At 31.1% G+C, this 8,261-nt stretch overlaps 1 protein-coding gene across 5 annotated transcripts in view; it reads right to left on the bottom strand.

Annotated features, from left to right (window-relative positions):
* Positions 1 to 8,261, bottom strand: part of LOC115236899 (protein phosphatase Slingshot) — a 167,458-nt gene that overhangs the window by 87,713 nt on the left and 71,484 nt on the right. Inside the window, exon 1 of one of the 5 annotated variants that reach the window (XM_029809652.1) lies at positions 1,700 to 1,807. The exons of the other annotated variants lie outside the window; for them this stretch is intronic. The gene's annotated coding sequence lies outside the window, so the exon portion shown is untranslated. Of the gene's footprint in view, positions 1 to 1,699; positions 1,808 to 8,261 lie in introns of those variants that run through there. 5 annotated transcript variants of the gene reach the window in all.

The raw sequence follows: 8,261 nt of genomic DNA, 5'->3' as shown, positions 1-8,261 counted from the left end.
AATTTGCATCTTCAAAATCTTTTTCTCTTCAAAAGCTACAAGTGTTATACTCGACGTGCATGTCATTGCTTCATCTTCAATGGAAGTCTTTTGCTTTTTTTTTTTTTTTTTTTTTTTTTTTTTTTTTTTTTTTTTACAACCCACTCGCTAGCCAGCGTAGCGTTTCGCTCGGTCATAGTTAAAGGTTTTCAAGGCTGCGAATCTCTCGTTCGACGCTATAACGATAGACCGCGCGGCTCGTTCGACCGTTGTGCGGCGCATAACTGCATAATTAACGAGAATGATCGGCCAAATGAATTGCGAGCGGCCCGTTCAAATAACGCCGGCGTGTCTGATCCCGAGTCGGGAAATAACAAGAGGAAACCAATGCGCGGATACCGCGAGAATATTTGAATATCTTTGCTGACACGAAAGCGGTTTACGTTATCCAGGGTGTCTATTCAAATCTTGTAAAAAAAATTCCTTGAAAATTCTCTGATCTTCCATGTTTTTTTTTGTTCATAATTCCAGGTAAAGAAAATATTTCAAAGATTTTTTTATGCAATTTCCTAAAATAAGTTTTTTTTTACGCGTTTTCTAATGTTTTTCACTCATGCGAAGGAAAAACACAAAGCCATTTAAGTTTCAAGTGCTAGATTCACAAATGTACTGAAAAAAACTGAATAGTTTTTGTTAAGATAAAAATTTTTAACTTTTATAATATTTTCATTTTTTGTTACTAAAAATTAAAATAAAGAACATGTACTGCATATTCAATATTTTGTTAAGACTTGAATATATAAACAGAAATAAATATATATTTATAATACATTTTAAACACATAATTCATAACTTGGCTTATCGGCGGATTGCCTACTGTTTACAGTATGCAAGAGCAAAATTATCAGAGAGAATTTTTTTTTAAATTCCACGAGAACTCCCTGATCTCTCCAGGTACAAAAAAATTTCCTTAAAATTCTAGGTTTTCCATATTTTTCCAGGGTGTAGACACCCTGTTATCCTATTATGGCATAAAGATATCCATGGGAGATAAATATAACGAAAATATTCAGTAAATATAGATTCAACAAATATTAGAATCATTGACAAATATACACATATACCGCGTGAATTTTTAATATTCAGAATTGTTATATTCTAATCCGTTACACAACTTCAAAGTTTTCTTTTTTTTAATATATTGCTATCATTTAATATATCGTATAAAAATTGTATATAAAATTATAGGATAAGATTGTATATCATCGAAATATTAATATTTATCTAAGAGAATTCGACGAAGAATAACGTATAATTTATCCAATTAATAATTGTAAGCAATGATTAAATTATATATCTCTCTCATCTATTTTTTCATCATATTTATTTTTCTTTTTCGTATGCATAATTACTCTATCTTATGTCTCTCGCTAAAATACATAAAATTCACAAGATTTATGATATATGTACTCGTTGTTTCGCACAATAAAATATGTTCCTATATCCGGCGCCAGAGCAGATTTTTCGTTCACTGACAATGGATTGAATATCTCTATGCCTAGATATCTACAAAGCAACGCGCAACAGCTGACGCAGCCATGATAAATCGAGATGAAATCTTTTCAGAAGATCCACACGCGAAGAGGTAGCAGACAGGAAGATCATGAAAAGAATTAATCGAGACGGAGACCCATCTTTCCTCTGACAAAACGATCTTTACCTGTCGACGTAGCCGTCGTTCAGGTAAATGGCCGGTACCCCTGCGTTGGATGCTGCAGGGGCGTTCCCCTCAGAATTCTCCGTAATGGCGCACTCGCGAGATGACAATAACTATAGAAATCAATCGACTGCAATTTCTCACTAAATAGGTCGTGTGCTTTTAACACTTATAAAATCACATATACTTAGTAAAAAATAGAGTTATACACAAAAAGGAAACAATTTTTCCTTCAAAATGAATGACCCTTCCCTTCTAAATGTATTCTTTACAATAAAAAAAAATATATATATAAAAAAAAAAAAAACACCGCGATATCGTCGCCGAAATACAATGATCTCGAACGTTTGTTATTGGATAAAATCTAACAATCGCGATCGCGCGTTTTGTTTTACTCAGAAACTAATTCTCTTTTGTCGATAGTGAAGATCCGATAATCGCTCGCGTCTTCACCGAGAGAGATGCTAATATGTCTCGCGCGCGTGCGATTAGACGCAGAACCGGTGGGATACTAAAATCATCTCGAGATTTAAGATAGAACTAAACGACGATACGTGGGCGGATCTCTGCACTGGACCTGCATACGCCGAGCAAAACACTCGCTCGCTGGTTATATATCGGCTGGCTGTATTATTAGCTCGCGCATAGAGAGAGAGAGAGAGAGAGAGAGAGAGAAAGAGAGAGAGACCATATATATGTTCCTCCTTATATTATACATATGTATTTGCATCGAGCCGGCACGAGAGAAATTCGTGGAAATCGCGGTGTCGAACAAGATACGCACCCATAGAGCACATGTCTCTCTCTCTCTCTCTCTCTCTCTCTCTCTCTCTTTATCTCTCTGTTCGATATTTATCATATGTATTCGTAACGATTTCAGATTTTATGTGCATATATTTCAATTTGGAATAGAAGGAAATATAGTTCAATAAGAGTGCGCATCAGTTACTGTCTATTCAATATTAATCCTCTAATATACGATAATAATTATGTAATCTTATCGACGGCATGTCTCAAGTACGCGCGCAAGATTATCTCATAAATTTCCAATACTGCAAGAAAAAGTTCTGCTCTTTTCAGATTTCGATTAATAAGAAAATTTATAATAATAATAATAATAATAATAATAATAATAATAATAATAATAATAACTGACTAATAATCATGAACTGACGGTTCACGAGATCATCGAAATCGCGAAATGATGATACGCGTATTTCGAAGATAAATAACGGAGCACGCGTGGCGATATTCCTGAAGAACTTTGAATACATGGAAGTCCGCAACGCAACGGCACAAATCGAGAGAGGCCGGCTTTTTTACGAGATCAATAAATGATCGACCAGTGTGCTTACTAAGCACAGTGCGCACTTATCAAATGCGGTTCGTATATTATACCGAGTTCGTGGTATACGCAACATAGAACGTACTGCCAAACCCGACGTTATTGCATGTCGTTCATCGTGAAAACGATGACATAACCGCGTTGCTGCGGTCAGAATGGCCGAACCAGAATCGACGTGCGCAGATATAATTTACCGATAATTTGATCCTGTTGCCATTCGACTTGAAAAAAATTGCGGGTGGAGTTCCGAATAGGTGAACCCTCCGATTTTTTTGAAACTACACTATTTTTTGTATTTTTACCCGCCGTTTTTAGTCTTTAACCTCGATTTTCTCGAAAACTTTCAGTTTCACGCAAAAAATTTATAGAACATAAATAATGTATTTTTTTAAGAACTGCAACCTTTATTTGAAACATTTTTTTGTTACATCAATATTTATCGAAATAATATTTAAAAAGTTATATTTTTTTAGTTTTTTTGAGTTTTGACCTTGAAAATGACCTTGTCGCAAATTTTCATTATCATATTTGTAATCAGCGTTAAAAAATACAAAAAATAGTGTAGTTTCAAAAAAATCGAAGGGTTCACCTATTCGGAACTTTATCCAAAATTGCAAATACAAGAGTGATAGAAAAAATGAAGTTATTTGTCCATTCTAAAGATCATGCATAAAATATTGAACACGGTAGATTTATAAATATAATAAGCATAATAAAATATATGTATACAATAATCATTAAGAATAATGGAGTGAAAATAATTGTATGTATGATGCAAATAATAATATTTAAGAATAATATTTTTTTAAGAAAAAGACACGTGTATGTGTGCGTGAATTACTTTTATAATTTAATAAAATTCTTCCAATTTTTGTATTCACTGTTACATTTTGCATATATCGATAAAATTAAAATAAAAAATAGTTTTATTATAGTGGAAATATTATAATACATTTTGACTAAATATATATGCATATCACAACACATTTACATAAAATATAATATTTAAAAAAATTATGTATAAAAAATCAATGTAAAGATTTATACTTAAACGTTAAAATAAAAATATAGTTATAACACAAAGTAATTTTGTATCCTTAAAGAAAATATTTTTTAATTTGTCACAGATATCAATATCACTCAACAAAGAACAAAGGAATTTGAAAATACTTGTAAAAAAATAATTTCCCAATAAATTACACAAAATACGAAACAAAGAAGTAGAAAATATTTCAATTATATCTCGCAATCGTTAATAGATATAATTAACTTCCTTCGGCAATTCGTTAATGCAGGTCAAACCTTTGCACAATGTAACGTTTCCAACGAACAACGAAGTCGCGCGGCAATGCTCGTAAAATATTATATCCGGTTCGTAGATAAGTGAAACAAATGCACTCTAAAAGGAGTAAAAAATATTCGGAGCGACAAAAACATAAAAGATCATAGAAACGTTTTAACGATCGCAACATCGTTACGGGTATAATTACTAGAGTTTTCGCTCGATTATACTGATCTAAATGGTGCTCGTCGATAATTTGCGCTGATGGCAATATATGAATCGATAATAGCCAGGAGAAAGCTGAGAATGAGATACTAAAATGAACTATTGAAAGATTTAACGTAACAGCAGTTTCTATTTAACCCTTCTTATTCTATATCTTTTTAATATGACGTGCGAGAGAAGATAATTATTTCTCTTCCTCTCTCTCTCTCTCTCTCTCTCTATAAATTTGCAGTACATATACGATTCCACATGGGTTTACAACTTTCCACGTAGAGCGAGGTTCCACGCAAACCTATTTGTCTAGTTTTTCGGAACTTCACCCGCTGTTTTTAGTCTTTAACATCGATTTTCTCGAAAACTTTCAGTTTTACGCAAAAAATTTATAGAACATAAATGATGTATTTTTTTAAGAACTGCAACTTTTATTTGAAACATTTTTTTGTTACATCAATATTTATTGAAATAATGTCTAAAAAGTTATATTTTTTCAGTTTTTTTGAGTTTTGACCTTGAAAATGACCTTGTCGCAAATTTTCATTATCATATTTGTAATCAGCGTTAAAAAATACAAAAAATAGTGTAGTTTCAAAAAAATCGAAGGGTTCACCTATTCGGAACTTTATCCAAAATTGCAAATACAAGAGTGATAGAAAAAATGAAGTTATTTGTCCATTCTAAAGATCATGCATAAAATATTGAACACGGTAGATTTATAAATATAATAAGCATAATAAAATATATGTATACAATAATCATTAAGAATAATGGAGTGAAAATAATTGTATGTATGATGCAAATAATAATATTTAAGAATAATATTTTTTTAAGAAAAAGACACGTGTATGTGTGCGTGAATTACTTTTATAATTTAATAAAATTCTTCCAATTTTTGTATTCACTGTTACATTTTGCATATATCGATAAAATTAAAATAAAAAATAGTTTTATTATAGTGGAAATATTATAATACATTTTGACTAAATATATATGCATATCACAACACATTTACATAAAATATAATATTTAAAAAAATTATGTATAAAAAATCAATGTAAAGATTTATACCTAAACGTTAAAATAAAAATATAGTTATAACACAAAGTAATTTTGTATCCTTAAAGAAAATATTTTTTAATTTGTCACAGATATCAATATCACTCAACAAAGAACAAAGGAATTTGAAAATACTTGTAAAAAAATAATTTCCCAATAAATTACACAAAATACGAAACAAAGAAGTAGAAAATATTTCAATTATATCTCGCAATCGTTAATAGATATAATTAACTTCCTTCGGCAATTCGTTAATGCAGGTCAAACCTTTGCACAATGTAACGTTTCCAACGAACAACGAAGTCGCGCGGCAATGCTCGTAAAATATTATATCCGGTTCGTAGATAAGTGAAACAAATGCACTCTAAAAGGAGTAAAAAATATTCGGAGCGACAAAAACATAAAAGATCATAGAAACGTTTTAACGATCGCAACATCGTTACGGGTGTAATTACTAGAGTTTTCGCTCGATTATACTGATCTAAATGGTGCTCGTCGATAATTTGCGCTGATGGCAATATATGAATCGATAATAGCCAGGAGAAAGCTGAGAATGAGATACTAAAATGAACTATTGAAAGATTCAGCAGTTCAGCAGTTTCTATTTAACCCTTCTTATTCTATATCTTTTTAATATGACGTGAGAGAGAAGAATATTTTTTCTCTCCCTCTCTCTCTCTCTCTCTCTCTCTATAAATTAAAAAAATAAGATTTAGATTGTTGCTTTTAAAATTTTTAAAAATACAAATTTCAATACATCTACAGTTGCAATTAATTAATAATTTTATTCGACAAATATTTGACATTATTATAAATTCATAAGACAAAAGAATATAAAATTGAAATCAAGGTTTCTTTTTTAAATTAAACTTTAATTAACAAAGAATTATATCAAGAAATATAAGCGCAAGAAAATATATCTTCAAATATTAGCACACGAGATCATAAAAGAAAAGAAAAATTTATTAAGTGAATTTTTGTTTGTTTGAATTTTTGAATATGTAGATCCGCATATTGTATATATAATGATTTCGATTATTCAGTTGTCAATGAAAGAGAAAAAAAAAAGGCAAAGAGGCAGAAAGCCAGATCGCGAGAGCCTGATCGTAATCGAGAACGCGCGTCTCGCAAATTGAACTGGCGCCGAACGCTCGATCTTTACGAGAATAATGTAGTGAGGCAATACAGATAAGAATGACCCGGGCTGCGAGTACCAGCACCGTTAAAAGTCCATAAAATCTGCGCAAACGTGATCGGCAGTCAAAATCTGCGCGCACCATCTCGCGAAAGAATACGAATGAAGCGGTGACGTCATTCCGATGTAAAGTACGCTCGTCGTGTGCACGCATCTATCCTTAGTATGCAGATGCATGCATGGCATATGCTATTACTAAAACTGTTTATTTTCTTACAAAAGAATTAAAGAAAAAATAACACAATTGGTAGTTATCAGTTTTTAATTATAAGGCATTAGATAAGAGTCGCGAGAATTTTACTATGCAAATTTAAGATATATTAATAAAAGTTGATTCAATAGTAATTAAATTACTATATTAATTAATATTTGAAACACGATTTACATCTAGTCTTTGATTGATGATATTTTCATAAAAAATCTTTAAATTCTCGCCAATTAAAAAAAAAGTTTTATTAATAATTAAATATATGCGTAAACAAAACTTCAAATTTTTTAATTTTAAAAAACTTATAAATATTAATAGTAAAAATAGTAAAAATTAATAGTAAAAATTTCTATTTAATTTTTAGATATCTTATGGAGCGTTAAATAAATGTTTAGTCAACACAATCTAACATTCAATGTAAGTATTAGATTTCCAAGTATGTTATATTATTGTACCTTCTTTGAATGTATTACAGATATACTACAAGTGTTATACTGACATGTGCAATATAATCCGGGTTGACTTTATAACCGCGAATTTCGCAAAGCTACTTTTAATCCTGGATTACTACCTATATTTGGCAGCTGAATATCATAAACATATTACGAAGTACATAGAAATAATATAAACATATCGCGTAATAAACTATAGAAGTATTTTGAATCAAGAATTAATCTGAGAGTTAAAATATGTATATATTAGTTATTTCAATCTTCTTAATTACTATCCGTATTAAATTACACACAGCTTCAAAATATTTTATGGACAGGTATCTCGAATAATAATTTAAGATTAAAAATAATTATGATAACTCCCGCTAACAACATCCTAATAAAAAAGCAAGAATCATTAAAAAATATCTTGCAAATCTTAGATAAATCTTGAAAAATCTTATTGGGTTAATACGAAAAATTTTACATCACTAAGTAAAAACACAAAGATAATTTCTCGATAATTTCACTGCAATAATCAGTTTTCGTAACAGCACAAAGATATTTAGCTGCAACAAAATGGTGTATGTACTTCGTAAAATCTCTTCAGGCGATATTTTCAGCTAAACTGAATCCATCGTTGCAGAGCACGGCCCCGTGTGCAATCGCAGATTGCATCTGCGATTGTCATTCTCGCGTATTCCGAAGAGATCTCTGCGGGCCGGTTGCGATTCGCACAAGTCGCCGAAGTGTGTCACGTACCGGTACCACCCGTTACAAAGCGCGGAGCCCGAAAAAATCGAAGCCGGCGCACGTTGATTACACG

This window comes from Formica exsecta, unplaced genomic scaffold (assembly GCF_003651465.1).
Source record: "Formica exsecta isolate Colony F162 unplaced genomic scaffold, ASM365146v1 scaffold113, whole genome shotgun sequence".
NCBI classification, from domain to species: domain Eukaryota; kingdom Metazoa; phylum Arthropoda; class Insecta; order Hymenoptera; family Formicidae; genus Formica; species Formica exsecta.
This window is presented reverse-complemented; position numbering and strand designations above follow the sequence as displayed.